Source organism: Phasianus colchicus, unplaced genomic scaffold (genome assembly GCF_987193195.1).
Source record: "Phasianus colchicus unplaced genomic scaffold, bPhaCol1.hap1.1 HAP1_SCAFFOLD_43, whole genome shotgun sequence".
NCBI classification, from domain to species: domain Eukaryota; kingdom Metazoa; phylum Chordata; class Aves; order Galliformes; family Phasianidae; genus Phasianus; species Phasianus colchicus.
Genome location: NW_028325223.1, coordinates 758,871 through 775,324, shown reverse-complemented (window position 1 = coordinate 775,324; position 16,454 = coordinate 758,871). Strand labels below are relative to the sequence as shown.

The 16,454-nt window shown below is 47.2% G+C and overlaps 1 pseudogene across 1 annotated transcript; it reads right to left on the bottom strand.

Annotated features, from left to right (window-relative positions):
* Positions 1–1,717: 1,717 nt before the first annotated feature.
* Positions 1,718–15,806, bottom strand: LOC149912125 (RANBP2-like and GRIP domain-containing protein 1; annotated as a pseudogene). Its single transcript, XR_016462372.1, has 19 exons — positions 15,686–15,806; positions 12,654–14,616; positions 10,888–10,892; positions 10,535–10,646; positions 9,617–9,769; positions 8,754–8,984; positions 8,229–8,374; positions 7,747–7,939; positions 7,069–7,159; positions 6,118–6,325; positions 5,425–5,603; positions 5,160–5,335; positions 4,732–4,855; positions 4,319–4,477; positions 3,477–3,611; positions 3,252–3,389; positions 2,864–3,043; positions 2,694–2,777; positions 1,718–2,598 (listed from the first exon to the last, which is right to left on the bottom strand). The product of XR_016462372.1 is annotated as an RANBP2-like and GRIP domain-containing protein 1 (transcript).
* Between the last annotated feature and the right edge of the window lie 648 nt (positions 15,807–16,454).

Sequence of the window (16,454 nt, the reverse complement as noted above, 5' to 3'; positions counted from 1 at the left end):
GACAGACCACGACGGGGACGGGCAAGCAGTCGATTCCCGGGCCGCCGGCCCAGCGATATTCTCCCCCTTCTAATCCAGGATGCCCCTCGTCTATTTCCGCCCTTTTATGCCCAAGCCCACGCGGAAGCGGACCGGTTGGGCTCACAGCTGCCCCTCAGCGCCTCGTGGCATCCAACTTCCTCTCCGCCCCGGTGAACCAGCAAAGTCCCTTTCCACCCCCAGCCCTGCACCGTCCCCCAGCCGTTTAAAAGCCCTCCCAGCGGCAGTGGAACGCGAGCAGCTCGGAGATTCGCGGTCGCGGTACTGGCGTGCAGCAGCACCGACGCGGCAGCAACCCGCGACCAGCGAGCCTCGGGAGAGCAACGCGCACGCGCGAGCCCGGGCACTGCAGTGCGCATGTGCCGGTAGCGGCTCGGCGCTACGCATGCGCCCCTCTCGGCAGAGCACTACGCGTGCCCAAGCCTAGACGCTGCACTGCGCAAGCGCCACCCTCCGCACCGCACTACGCATGTGCCTGTTCCCGAGGCAGGCTCGAGCGTCAGACCGTCGGAGGAAATAGACAAGGAGCACTTCCGACAGCAAGAGAGAAAACCGTTGCTGAGCCAGCAGGAATTGACTGCTCGACTGCATCTCAGGGCTTGGTAGATTTGAAAGCTATTTATGAGTTCTCTGGCGCATGCGTGCTGTTGCCTGGAGGACTAACCCTAACAAAGCTCGGCAGATTCGCTGCGCAGAGCGATGAGAACGTACGTACGCCACTTCCGCGTGCCTGCGCGCATGCGTACTGCTGCCTGCGGCACCGAACATACGCGGCCGCAATTCCACCGATTGGCCACGAGGGGGCACCAGAGACCGCGGAAACAACAGCTCCGACTGGACTGACGCGGAGCCGCGCCGCAGCTTCTGGCGCTCCGTTCCTTCTCTCTCGTGAGGGCAGAGGAAAAACGCAGTTAGGTCGGGGTTGAGGGAGGAGAGAATTACGTCAGTTGGAACAAGACGAAGAAAAACAAGGAAAACTTCTCTATGCCCAGCAAAACTCTGCTAAGTGCTTAAGAATATCGGTAAATAAATAAATAAATAAATAACGTCATCATCAAATTGATTTTGTCATGCTTTTTTTTTTTTTTTTGAAGGCAACTGAGGTGATGAAAAAGCTGGTGTCAATTGGACAGGAGGGCGCAGTGAAGCCAAGGATGGCGAGGAATGATTAACAATCCTTAACGTTGCAAAAGAAAACAAACAAAAAAACCACCAGTAAAACAACTTCTGTACCTGGCCATGCAACTCTGAGATCCCGTCTGGGTCTCCCGGCGCTTGTAAATATCCACCGGGTCAATTTTGATATCGAGCGATTTGTTGTCAGTTCTTCCATTCACAGTCAATGCCAGGATCTGCCGCCGCAGGGCGTTCTGACCATGGGCACCACTGCTGAACTGTTTCAATATCAGTGGGATTCCCAGGCACGGTTTCAAGGATTTGGTCTACTTTTGACCCAAAGGGAGAATTAATATGAAATGCGAGGTATGCATAAGTCATCATGAGGCGTGTTTCTCAGCATCACCTTTGGGAAACAAAGGATTTTTCATAAAAGTCTCAATACAGCAGTAAAATAGAACACTGTATAAAAACAATGAGAACGCTTTGTGAGCAGGCAAGGAGCTTTACGACCTCTGCCTGGGAAATCCAGAGCCACTTGCCCACAGACTCCTCTTTGGCAGCTGTTCTAGATTCAGCTGAACATTCTGTTCCAGAGCACAACTCAAAACTACAGAGGAAACAAAGGGAGCTCTACATAGGCAGAATAAAAAGAATGCTATGTTTCTTCAGTATTGAAAAACCAACAACAGAAGCCATTCCCCAAATTCCACTGCGGGAAACATAGCGGCAGAGAAGAAAGCATCCATATTTCCCCGAACCAGTGCTCGAAGGAAAAAAGGAAAACAAACAAACAAACAAGTTTCATATGTTACCTGCTTGAAGGCGTATACCACTCTCACTCTTTAAAAGCATTAAAGAAAAAAAAAAGTAAAATGCATAGAGTAATCTCTTCCAACAACACGTGCATTTGGTCTGGGCAGCAAAGGGCGCAGCTCTGTATCACAAAGAACCGAAGGCATAAGCACCAGGCTCCTAAGTTCCAGCCAAACCAACCAAACGTGCCTATGGACAGGCAGAATCCTTAAGTAGGACAGCCAGTAAAAACGTCAAACAAAGCACCTGATTCTCAGCCTTCTTGTTCCTTTTTGAAAATCCAGAGGTCTCTGTGTTAGCTCCACCTCTAGCCTGTAAAGCCCGAGCTCGCCGTCTGGGGGAAGTCCAAGAAAAGGCTGGGTTATTACAGCGAGTCCCCAGTAGGATTGACATTTTTTCTCGCCTCAGGTCTCAGTTCTTTTACACGTGCGAGGTAATCATTCCTCCTCTTTGACAAAGATGACAGTAGCTAAGCTGAATAAAGCACAACTTTCTGCACGCACAATCCTCAGGATTACTTCCCATATCTGAGTACCAAATCAGAGTTTGTAGGCAACAAAGTTTTACTCTTGAACTCACTTTAAGCAGATGTTTATAGCAGTTATCTTCACTGAGTTAAGAGGTAGCCTGGTAAGGGAAGTTCAATGCTTGGGTCACAAAGTACTTACCAGAACAAAAAGATCAACCATTCTGCATCGAATATAGTGACTAAAGTTGCTTACCGTTAAAGCTTGCACGTGCTGACACAGCTTTTGAAGTAAGGACTTGAGATCTTCTGCCCACTGAGAGAGAGTCTTAGGAGAAAACTGGAAAGAAAAGAAAAAAACTAATTGAACTTGGATTTTTTTATACAAACGTAACACTTCCCTAGAAGAGTAACCGGCTAATGTACCTGGTAGGTATTTGTTGGCGAGAAAGAGAACTTCTTAGGTGATGGAACTGAATATTTTACTTCCACGTGTGCAGCTGGTGAGATATTTCCGGAGGCAAGACTTCCCTCTTCACCATTCTCTCCAAGCTCCTGGATCACTGCATTCAGCATTTCCGTTACAGCTTTAACAGATACCGGCAGCTAGAAATGTATTTGAAATGCAAGTCATGATCGCAATTCTTCCTCAGAGCAAGAAGCTGTGCTCTGATCTACGGCTGAACAGTTTGCAAGGCTTTCTGCACAGAAATTCTGGGTGTTTTTTGTTGTTTTTGTTCCCCCAGGAAAGCCCTATATCTGTTAACATTAACGTAAGACGACAACTCACACAAGCATTAATTCTTTTACTTACTTTGTCAGCTACTGACGGGTCAGAGGAGCTTTCGTCAGTGATCTTCATCAGGTAATGCTTTCTTTTAACAAGATAGGCTTTGCGTTCTTCTGGTAACGTATCATCACTCTCAACCTCTTCTGCCTTTCTTTGGTAAAGCTAAGTAACAGAATATGGATTAGGAGTAATCAGTCAGAATGTAAATAATAGAAAAGCATTTTGAGGTAATGCAATTTACAAACTTACAATGGCAAGATTCCAGTACGAAACCACTTTCTTAATAGCTTCAAACGCTAGTAAAGCATCAATTTTGCCTTCAGCTGCATCCAGCATTGCAAAAACTACACGTGCCTCTTCTTCATAGGCTGCAACCTGGAAGACCTACAACCAAAGCAAAAGACATATCACACATGACACAGTGTGGACACTTGGAACAGTCAGTGACTGTAAGCATCTAGTAAGTAGTTGTATAATCAATGAAAATTATATAAAGGAATATTATATAATCAAATAATATTAAGATGTTACAACAATGAAATAAGCAAGAGAGTTAGGCACAGCAAGACAAAGAGAATAAATAGGATGCTTACCCATATCGTGGGCTCGCTCAGGAAACTCCAGTGGAGTGGATCTTCCGAAGAGAGAGAGAGATCCTTCCCCACTGGTAGTCAGCTCTTAAATGGGTCTAGGAGAGGTGGAGCCAGGCTCCACCCCTTCCTGCAGCACAGGTGAATTGCTTTCACTTATGCTCCCAGGGCTGCCTCAATGCTCACCTCAGGTGATTAATCAGAGGTTCAGGCCTTGACTCAGCAATTCCCATGCAGTAGTCAAATAGGAGGAGGTACTAAGGCAGTTCAGAATCTTCCAATCAGAGTGTTTTAAAACTCAGAAGTTCAACAGAAAGATACTACCAAATCTCAGTAGTAGCAGTACAGTGACAAAAAAAAACAAAAAAAACAAAACCAACCACAACCCATCAACACACAAAGCCAACTGAAACAAAAAACAAACCAACCAGCTAACAATTCATATGTAAGCCTGTGACATACAACCCCTCTTACTCTCATCTTTGAATAATCCATCAGTACCTGGATGTCCACACTATGGAAATGTCTGAAGAGAGGATACGCATGTTCGGGAATACTTCTGTGCTTTTTGATAGTTCTCAAGCTAAGCAAAGTTGTCTTCCAGTAGTAGACGCTTCTTCCAATATATTCTTTCTGGTCGTGGGAGTTAAGGCTAACGCCCTGTTGAAGAAAGAGAAATTCAAACTATCGCAGAATATTTAAATAGAGCGTTATTCATACTTATTCTTCTCTGATGCAGTTGAGAGTAGTGAGGTAAGAGTATTTGACTAGAGCAACTGCCTTGCATGACATCCCATCAAAATTAGTAGCAGCAGTTCTCAATACTACATTCTCATCTGATTTTATTTAGTCTATTAAGTTTGCAAAATTAGAGAAAAACAGATGATACTTATTTACAGATAATCTTAACGTACTGTTTTTTGCAGACTTCTTGCCCAATGTATAATTAAGGCAGGCTGAAGGCCGTGTTTCTCCAGGGCTCACACAGTACTTACTCCGTGCTGTACAAGAAGCTTCAGTTTGGTTGCCGAGTCTGGTCTGAATATCAAAAGAAATATTCCTCAATTAGTATTCCCTCTTTTTCATCTGTTCACACGTCATTTGTTTGATGAACATAACAAGCAGCTTCAGTCCTAAGCTAGCTCTTCTTTACAAATGCACTGTCAGAAATGTAAAGCCCATTTTTATAAAGTTCTTCAGCATCTCACACGCCTACAGCAAAAAACATTTAACATTTAAAGGATGTCAAACAAAAGGAACTAGTTTTACGCAACCTATGGGAATCAATTCAGAAGCCATCTAGAAGGTTGGTTCCAATATTTCCAAACTGAAGCAGCCTTACGTTGTTTTTTTCTGCATAAGAGCACAAACAGCATCCCACCAGGATCTTTGCTTCTCAGTACAGAACTGTTTGCACAGCAGCAACGGTAAGAACAGAGGTTGATGTGTGCCACGCTGAGTATTAAACTTCTCTTGCAGTTCTAAGTTGCTAGTGAACACCATCCCGAGTAAAAAAACCTGTTTTGGTGAAAACAAACAAACAGAAGGTATTAGGTAGCAAAAAACAGGCATTTAAATGCATTTAAGAACTTAGGAAGCTTGCTTACTTCAAGGTCCAACAGGCAAATGGACTCAGGAGCATCTGTTTCCAGTCTCGATGTCTCTTGGGGCAAGTGGAAAAGTTGTTGTAATGATCTGCGCAGTGGGAATAACACTGACATGGAATTCCACTGCAAGCCAAGCCATGCAAGGTGCTGGAGACTACCACTGTGCATCCGAACAGCACCTATGCAAAAACAAGGGTTGCAAGAAGCTAGGATCTGCGTCCTCGTTAGGAAAGGTATCATTCTATTCCTGTTACACTCAAATTCAAAGCCAGACTTCATCATCAAGTTAAGCCTAAAAAATGGGAAGATATCATTAGTTCACAATTCATCCTGGAATTATTTCATTTTTATGCTTGTCACCTGTGTTCATAGATTACACATAAATAATGTGGGCCTTCCTATCAGCACTCATCAGCATACAAGCACTTTCCAGCTTCAATTGGAAATGAGTCAGAACAGACTTGAAGACAACAGTGTGGAAGCAAGAAGTATGTGAGAAATTCTTCAGAACCTGGCAGGATGATACTGCCCCTCAGCTACAGCTGAAAGTGAAACTTCTTGCAAAGCACCATCTGAGTAGGGCAACCACGAGCAGCTATTACAGACACTTGTCTTTTGTGGCAAATGAAGCACTTGTAGAAGAACCTCTAATACAGAGTCATGCTTACGTTGAGTTTAAGTAGCATCTCTTACCAATATCGCATTTACTCAGTTCTCCCTGCTCTGGTGCTTGGGGACTGACATCTCCCATATCATCTGTGCCGAGAAAAGACCTCTCTTTAGAAGCTCCACTCCCAAACAGGCCTTCAAACAATGTAAATAAACCACTTCTGTTTGCAAGCTTCCACAATCTCTTTCAAGAAGTCTTCCTTGCCGTGGCTTAAGTTCAGCAACATATGACCTAGAAAAACGTAATGTCACATAAGAACACTCAACTTAAACAAGGACAACAATATTTGATGCAGTGGGTTGTTCCTGCTGCTTTAGGCTGGGAATCCAGACTTCCCCTTAAGATATTTACAAATTTCTAACTTACACTCTCCCTATAATTAAGTCACCCTTTTAGCATATGGGCTGACAGCAGTCCCAAGGCATTTTCAAATCCAGTTCTCCAGAATTACTGTGTATTTTTATTACAATGACACTGCAATTGTCTTCAAAATAAGTAGCTGTCAGTCTCCTCTATTCAGGAACAATTCAGCCTGATGCCTGATGTTTTCTTCGTTTTCACCTAGAGCCCACAGGATAATGAAGACTGAAAACAACTACCTCGGCTTCACCAAAAAAAAAGAAAAAAAATGCACCAAACCTGTTGGAACAAAGAAGGGAACAAAAGCGACAGGAAAGGAGCAATATTTTCTTTTATACTTGGGACTAGCAATGCTTACAAATAGTATATTAGTAGGCAGAAACCAGCAGACTCGGAGACACTGATAGTTAAATTCTATCTTAATGTCCTGGAAATAAAAAGAAAAAGCCCGTTACGTGTCAGGATCAAACCGCTCTTTTGTATTTCATACGTAGCCAAAATACAGAACGTTTGATAGCATGTTCCAAGACACCAAGTGTGCTCTTTAACAAGCCATTAACTCTGACATTAACTGCTCATAAAATGGAACATTTATAATTCTTAGTTTTTATTACCAGACTGGCTTTTTCGGTCACAGGCCAACATTTCCAGCGCATCTTGCCCAGCACGATCTCCTCTTATTAGTTTTGACTTTGGTTTAGGAATCTGGCAAAGAAAGAAAAGAATTGCTACAGCTTCTTCTCAACAAAAAACAACTCACCCTCATTTAGTCTTAAAAGTTAGGAAACAAGCTTGTTTCTTTCCTGAAAAGGACACAAGGTGAGTAACTGAACAATTGCAAATAGCTGTAAGAGCGCACAAGAGAAAGCGATGTTTTGAACGCAAGCACTTGTGCAAAAGGGAAAGCTGATTTTATTCCATAAAGCAAAGAATTAAGCTTGATCAAGCTCTGCTGCTTATGCAATTAGTATATGAGAGCTACTCAGGTCATTCCCCTCCCCCCCATACTACTAACCTTAATACTAGTTATTTTAGCTGCATTACAGAGAAGGGAATAGCCTATAGGAAACACACTCATTAGCCCTTAGTCACTTTACTTCTGACAAGTGAAACAGATGAGATTTTCTTCACACTACTTGAAATCTTTTAAACAAGTATGGAAGGGTAAGATTTGGCCAGGAGACAGCCTCAAAAACAGTAGTTAGTTTTTGGAATGCAGGCGTTCAGTGCACGTACAGTGAGAGCATCCAAGAACTGCAACAATTACAGGCACAAACTGAACAGTGACTTACATGGAAACTTTTCAGATAACACAATGCTGCGAGTTCACATGCATCTCTCCATTGTGCCTCGTTGTTCTGGGCCGTTTTCAGCAGGAAAGTTCCAGCGTGCATGTAGAAGTGTCCTTTCATTTCAAGGAAGGTACGAGACAGCTCATCAGGTCCATTCGCACACGGCTTCACAGAGTGAAGCACACGATCAAAACTGGAACATAGAAAAGATTCATTTTCAACCAAGTCCTGGTCTCCCAGGATTTATACTAGACCCCTATCGCTGAGTCTTCTCTGAGGCCTTTAGCTCAGACACAGCTTGCGGATCAAGCCTAGCAACATTTGCTCTTTGCAGTTAGTACAGAGGAACTCCTCTTCCATCCATAAAACAGCTACTCACTGAAAATGATGCCTGCTAGAAGTTCGGTGACCCAGAAAAAATATTCAATTTTCTTCTTTTTTTTTCTTCTTTTTTTAAATAAGCAGAACAGTTAAAAGAGTACCTTTCAAGGGCCCCTCTGCTTTCTCAAACATCTCTAGAAGCAAGCATCATTTTAACCAAGCTAGAATAGGCCAGCAGATGATCCTTCTTGACAGCTCTCCAATTATTTTTATCAGCCTCCAAGTCCCGTACTGATTGAAGGTATTCCTAAAGAATCAAGTTCATCACAGAATGAGGAACCGCCATCCTTCTATGAAGGCAAGAGTTTCTCCAGAACATCTTGCTACATAATCCAGTTTCCCAGGTGAGATGTTAACGTATTCTTCAGCAGCAATGTTCCAGGAACTATATGCCTCAGCAATTCCCTCCCTGATGGAACTGCTATATCTAAGTTAGTACCTCAGCTAGAAACTAAACAACTCTTTAAGGCTTAAGAAAATCCTAAATAAATCATTGTTTCCACAGACATTACATTTAAAGGAGTTAAGCCACTTGAGAATTAGCTGCCATTGTAACGATACTAAGAGAATAACACCGGTTTCAAGGACATGGGAGATTATGACAGGATCAAAACATGATTAAATACCTCAAATGTCTTTACGATGCACAAACACCACTCCAAGCTGGAGTCTACAGGTATTTTCTTCTCCGCCTCCTGACAATGAAGCACAGCATCTCTTAATCTATTATTTGAACGGTAGAGAGCAACCAGTCTGATGTTAAGGTAGGGATCGTCTGGTCTCGCATAGAGCTCGGTTTGAGTCATATCAAAGAGCTGATTCCAGCCATCTTCGCCTTTACGTTCCAGTAACTGCTCCTATCAAATACGAAGGCAACACGTTAAAATTTCATTCTCTACGAGAGCCTCTTCAGCAACTACGTTACCTGACTGTTTTCTCATTGCCATTACAGGCTACATTACTCAAACTGCTCTGGAAAGCTGGTAGGTGCTACAGAGAGTTTGACAAACATTTTAGAAGTGAGGGGAAAAAAAAAAACAAAAACCCAAAGCTTTAGAGTTTGCATCTTGTAGATGCTAAGTTAGATGCTAAGTTAAGACTGTCAAACCACCTGGTTCAAAGATGCCACACGTCAATACAGAACAGCTTGTCTAAAAAAATAAAATAACATAACCACACAAAAAATCCCAAAGCACAAGCCTCTCAAGACTTGAATTTCATTGCAGTTGCGCTCCAGAAAACTAACGCCTGTACAAAAGTGAGATTGTATGACTGAAAGCATTTACACAGTATTAGGGAATAACAGCATCTCCTACACTTGACAGTTTTCAACTCAAATTAAAAAAAACTAGAAAGCAGTGTAGTCATGTAATAGAGACAATACTTAACCTATCTAATCTTGACCTCTTGGGTAATATGGTTTTCCCATCACTTGACACAACAAAAGTTTCTTCTAGGCACAGAACAGAGATCAGAAGCTGGAATTTACCTTCAATCTGTAAGCAGCAGGATTCCCAGGGAAGAGCCTGGCAGCTTTCTCAACCCAGTACTCTGCTCTTCCATCAGCGATGTCGTTACTGCATAGTAACTCTGCAATCTTCAGTACAAGATCTTTCTGCATTGGATTCAGCTCCACAGAACGCTGGTTTTCCCCATGCATACACATAAGAAAAAAGGTTACTAGTAACTTGATCTTGCAGTCCACGTAGAACAAGAAAGAAAACATGTCAAACATGTCCCCCATTAAACAGACCCAGCAAGTCAAATTAGAACTATCAATAAATACTTTCTCACTACTTTAAGAAAAGCCTCCCTTTCAAGAAGGCCACCATTGGTTTGTAACACCCAGACAACTGCTGGAATTCAGAACACCGTAAGAGAAACAATGTCAAAACCAGCTCCTCTACCACCCGCTGCTGCTCTACTCAGACAGACAGACCAGGGGTATCTCTAGCCTAACCTAATACGGAGGCTTCCGGAAAACAGAATTAAGTCACAAAGACTGATGGCACTCAGTCACTGTGCTGGCAACAAGACTTTTGTGTGTATCCTCTCCCTCCCCAGTGCCCGAATAATGAAACACAGACTGTGAAGTTCACATTTATATGCTTACCTAATCGGAACTGTATTTGCCCCATTCCCTCTACCTCTGAGGAAACAAACAAACAAAAAGCCCACCGCTAACAAGAAAACAAACAATGCAACTGAAAAATACTCTCAGTCCAGTCTTTCAGTAGCAGGTGGATTACTGCTGTCACCATAATCCCTACTGCAGAATTCTACAGGGCTCAGATATTCTTAGTCCAAAGGGCAGCGGGAAGAAGACTATCAGAGCAGGAAGCACAAAGATCAAGTCCATTTACAAAGGAATAAAGCAGGACATCAGGGAGGTGAGTGAGGTGCTTACCTTGTAACACCCAAAAGCTTTTTCCGTGTTATCCTGAGCCTCGTAGATCTGTCCCAGAAACCTGTGCGCTTTGGGATCTCTCTCTCAGACACTGAGATAAATAGATGTATATCTACAGAGTAAATAAAGAAAGAAAGAAAAACCAGAAGGATCAGTATTCCTCAGTATTACAAGCCCCCCCACACCTTGCAGCTAACGTGGGACTTTAATCTGTCATACAGGACAGTTAGCTGTATTTAGTTCAAGGGGCTTGATCTAGATCTTCAAGTGAGGCACAACATTATTGCTACACGTACAGATGTTGCATATTTGCCTGCAAGCACTGGCCTTCATTAAATAAAGCAGTAGCTCACAGGAACTGTAAGAAGAACGTAACACAGAATCACAGAATCATAGGGGTTGGAAGGGACCTCCAGAGATCATCGAGTCCAACCCCCCTGCCAAAGCAGGATCCCTACACCAGGTCGCACAGGTAGGCGTCCAGGCGGGTCTTGAATATCTCCAGAGGAGACTCCACAACCTCCCTGGGCAGCCTGTTCCAGTGCTCCGTCACCTCACCTAAAGAAGTTCTTGCGCACATTGGTGCGGAACTTCCTATGCTCCAGCTTCTGGCCATTTCCCCTTGTCCTGTCTCCACACACTGCTGAAAACAGTCTGGCCTCGCCACTTTGCCCCCCACACCTCAGATATTTATAGACCTGGATCAGGTCCCCTCTCAGTCTTCTCTTCTCAAGGCTAAACAGACCCAGATCACTCAGCCTTTCTTCATAGGGGAGATGCTCCAGGCCCTTCACCATCTTTGTGGCTCTCCGCTGGACTCTTTCCAAGAGATCCCTGTCTTTTTTGTACTGAGGAGCCCAGAACTGGACACAGTACTCCAGATGAGGCCTTACCAGGGCAGAGTAGAGGGGGAGGATCACCTCCCTCGACCTGCTGGCCATGCTCTTTTTAATGCACCCCAGAATGCCATTGGCCTTTTTGGCCACAAGGGCACACTGCTGGCTCATGGCCAACCTGTCGTCCACCAGGACACCCAGGTCCCTCTCTGCAGAGCTCCTCTCCAGCAGCTCATCCCCCAACCTGTACCGGTGCATGCAATTATTCCTCCCTAGGTGCAAGACTCTACACTTGCTTTTGTTAAACCTCATCTGGTTTCTTACTGCCCAGCTCTCCAGCCTGTCCAGGTCTCGCTGAATGGCAGCACAGCCTTCGGGCATGTCAGCCAATCCTCCCAACTTCGTATCATCAGCAAACTTGCTGAGGGTGGCCACTATCCCCTCATCAAGGTCATTGATGAAGATGTTGAACAGGACCGGACCCAGCACCGACCCCTGGGGAACACCGCTGGTTACAGGTCTCCAACCAGACTCTGCACCGCCAACGACAACCCTCTGCGCTCTGCCAGTCAGCCAGTTCTCAACCCACCTCACTGTCCACTCATCTATCCACACTTCCTCAGCTTCGTTATAAGGATGTCGTGGGAGACAGTGTCAAATGCCTTGCTGAAATCAAGGTAGACTACATCCACTGCTCTCCCCCCATCCACCCAGCCAGTGACAACATCATAGAAGGCTACCAGGTTGGTCAAGCACGACCTCCCCCTGGTGAACCCGTGCTGACTACTCCTAATAACCTCCTTTTCTTCCAGTTGTCTGGAGATGGCATCCAGCACAATCTGTTCCATCACCTTTCCAGGGACAGAGGTGAGGCTGACTGGCCTGTAATTACCTGGATCTTCCTTCTTGCCCTTTTTGAAGACCGGAGTGACATTGGCTATCCTCCAGTCTTCAGGCACCTCCCCCATTCTCCAAGACCTCTCAAAGATGATAGAGAGTGGTTCAGCAATCACCTCTGCCAGCTCCCTCAGCACCCGTGGATGTACACCATCGGGTCCCATGGATTTATGAACATTGGTGTTGCCTAGGCGCTCTCGGACCGCCTCTTCCCTGACTAAAGGGAAGTCTTCCATTCCCCAGACCTTCTCACTAACCACCAGGGCCTGGGATTCCCGAGGGGGAGCTTCTTCACTGAAGACAGAAGCAAAGAAGGCGTTCAGTATCTCCGCCTTCTCAGCATCCCCCGTTACCAGAACACCCCCCTCACTTAGTAGGGGACCTACATTCTCCCTAGACTTCCTTTTACTGTTAACATAGTTAAAAAAGCCTTTTTTATTATCCTTTACCACCTTTGCTAGATTCAATTCCAGGTGGGCTTTAGCCTTCCTCGTCGCATCCCTGCAGGCCCTGACAACATTTCTATATTCTTCCCGAGTGGTCAGACCCTTTTTCCACATTTCATGGACCTTCTTTTTCCCTTTGAGTTTGCGCATGAGCTCCTTGCTCATCCACACAGGTCTCCTGCCACCCTTTCCTGATTTCTTGCTCACAGGGACGCACCGATCCTGGGCTTGGAAGAAGAGCTGTTTAAATGCCAACCAGCTCTCACAGGCCCCCTTACCTTCTAACACCCTAGCCCACGGGATAGTTCCAAGTAGGTCCCGGAAGAGATCAAAGTTGGCTCTCCTAAAGTCCAGGGTAGCAATCCTACTTTTTGCTTTGCTCCTTCCACTCAAGATCTTGAACTCCACCATCTCGTGGTCACTACAACCCAAGCTACCCCCAACTTTTACTTCCTTAACAAACCCGTCCTTATTTGTGAGAATAAGGTCCAGTAACACCCCTCCCCTCGTCGGTTCCTCCACCATCTGCATCAGAAAGTTGTCTTCGACACATTGCAGGAACCGTCTGGACCGCGCGTGCCTGGCCATGTTGCTTTTCCAGCAAATATCCGGATAATTGAAGTCCCCCATAAGCACTAGCGCCTGGGATTGCGACGCTACTTTCAGTTGCTTGTGGAAGGCCTCGTCAACCTCCTCCTCCTGATCAGGGGGCCTGTAGTACACACCCACAACGGTGTCACCCATACCAGCCTGCCCCTTGATTCTCACCCACAAGCTCTCTACTGCTACTTCACCCTCCCCCAGGTGGAGTTCAATACATTCTAGCTGCTCTCTCACATAAAGAGCAACTCCACCACCCCCGCCTCGCCAGCCGATCTTTCCTAAAAAGCACATAGCCCTCCATGACAACATTCCAGTCATGCGAGCTGTCCCACCACATCTCCGTGATGGCAATGAGATCATGGCCTTGCGACCGCACACAGATCTCCAACTCTTCCTGTTTACTTCCCATGCTGCGTGCATTAGTGTATAGACACTTTAGGGAAGCAGCACCCCCCTGCCTCTCTCCATCCCTTTGAACTCCACCCTTTTCACCCATCGAACTCCGTTTTGAGCCACGAACTACCCGCTCAACCCCAGTGGCCCTCATTCTGTCCCCTTCCCCCTTCATACCTAGTTTAAACACCTTTCAATGAGCCCTGCCAGTTCCTGGGCTAGGATCCTCTTACCCCTTGGAGACAGGCTACTTCCATCTGCAGCCATCATGCCAGGCGCAGAGTAAATTGCCCTGTGGTCAAAAAAACCGAAGTTCCTGTGCTTGCACCAACTTCTTAGCCATTTATTTATGAGGCGGGTTTTTTGGATGCTGTCGGTATCCTTCCCTGCCACTGAAGGTAGGGAAGAAAAAACCACCTGTTCCTTCAACTACCCACCCCAGTCCCCTGAAGTCTTCCTTGATAGACCTCAGGCTTCTCTCAGCGACTTCATCGCTGCCAGCCTGAACTATCAATAACGGGTAATAATCAGAAGGGCCAATCAGACCAGGAAGTTTCCTAGCAATGTCCCTGACCCTTGCCCCAGGGAGGCAGCACACCTCCCTACAGGTAGGGTCAAACACGATGGCATAAAAGACATTTCTACCGGATGGGTTTTTACAGCACCACGCAACTACCCATGCTTTAAGTTGCCGTTTTAGGAAGATTTAAATGGCACCACATTTCCCATTTGCTGCTACCTTAAAACAGCATGACAACGGTCTTCATTTCTCCACTCTACTTCATTTAGCTTTCCCATCACACTTTAAAGAACAGAACAACATACGTAACGTTTATTACCTCTTAGCAAGTTCATATTCTTTTATCTCAAAGTACAGCTTAGCAAAAAAGAATCCTTTTAACGATCTCTGAAGAAAAAAAACCAAAAGGTACATTTTAAATATACAGTATTTTTGAAGTAATTGAGTAGGGAGACCCTTCTTTCCAGGGGTGCATAATACTTCCAAAAGTGTCTTCACAGTTATCAGCTCCAGTTCACTCCTTGTACTCTGGGCCTTGTTTTTGAAAGACACAGGAGTAAGAAAATAACATTTCTTCCCAGTAACTGGCAAAGGCTACCAAAGCGAAACTGAGGTTAGTAGCAAAGCAAGTCCTCACACTTGTTACTTTTCACAAGCACACTTCCGACTAAAGAGAGGAGAATGGGGTCAGCTACATACAAGCTGTTTCTCTTGCAACCTATCTACGTTGCAGAAGAAAACAAATGCCACAAATCAAGCTCCTCCTGTCCATGCTTCTGTCACCTTCCTCTCTCGCCTGCCCCGCCTCCTCGTAAACGGGGCTGGAAAGGAACTTCAAAAGAAACGCCGGCAGCCTCGCACAACCCTCCTCTCCAACATCAACGCAACAGGAAGACCAGCAGCTACTTCCATCACCGACCGCGCTCCACAGCCAGTCGTTCCAGAGAGCAGGGGATCACCCGGCTGCCCAGCCACCAACGCAGGCAGCAGAGCTATTTCCCCCCGCCTCTCCCTCTCTTCCTGCCGGCGTTTCACAACGCCGTCGCACCCACGGCAACAGCAGCCGCACAGCGGCCAAACGAGCCCAAAGCCGAACGGCACGCGTTCCCTATTCCGGCTCCTCGAGAGAGGGAAGGCCGGAAGCCCGGGGACCGTGCCCACGGAACGGGAGGGAGCCGAACTCCGCCCCGCCGCCGGGCTCCTTCCGAAGCCGCCGAGGGCTCAGCGGCTTTCCGAGGCGCGCAGCTGCGGCGAACCGCGTTTCCGAGGAGGCGACTCCGCGCCCGCCCGCCGGCAGCCTCCCTCGGCTTCGACTCCCCGCCGGAGGAGCCCGCCCTCGGGCCCGGCACCCGCGGGAGGGGCGGAGGGACGGGGCGGGCGGGGAGCGGCCCCCACCGCGGCCCGGGGAAGGCCGAGGGAGCGCCGCCGGCGGCGCCGGCCGGGCCGCAGCACTCACCGCTCTGGGAGAGGAGGCGGCGGCCTGCACGGAGGCGACGTACCGCTCCACCTCGGGCCTCGTGCGCCGTGCCATGGCCGGGAGAGGGAGCGAGCGAGAGGGAGCGGCGGAAGGCCGGCGCTCGCGCGCCACTAAGGGAGCTCCCCGCCGCACGCGGCGGAACGCCCTCCCTGCCGACCGCGGCGACGCGCGACGTCACAGCGCGGGGCGGCGCATGCGCGGCGCCGAGCGGCCGGTTCGCGCTTCGCGCGGCGGCGCTTTGAGCCGCGGGACGTCGGGCCGCTCGGCGCGGGCTGCCGGGCGCCGCCGGTCCCGTCCTCGGCCGGCCTGCCCTCGCGCGTCTTACGGAGCTCGGCGCGGTGAGGCGTACCGAGCCGCTCTCCTCACCCGTAGCGACGCGCCGCGGAGAGCGGAAGCGTCGTTTCTGCGTCGGGTATTGGAAAGGGCGGTTGATCTGAAGAAGCGCGCTGTGGCGCATCCTTAGAAACAGCTGATGTGAAAAGTAGAAGTTCCGTGCGCACCTTAGTAACGTGTTTTAGAAACGCAGTTACCGAGTTACGTGAGAAATCCTTTCTCACAAAGCTGCGGTAGGCTCTAGATGTCCTAAGCGATGTGGGTGTAGTGTTCTGAACCGGGAAACCCGCTGTGAGGTGGTTCGTTAGGCCAGCAGAAGTGAAACACATTGAACACGCTTTCAAGGAGCCAGGGCCTTTGCACGAAGCAGAGCTGTCCCACTCTGTGGGAACCTCAGGGTGCCGCAGGCGGGCTC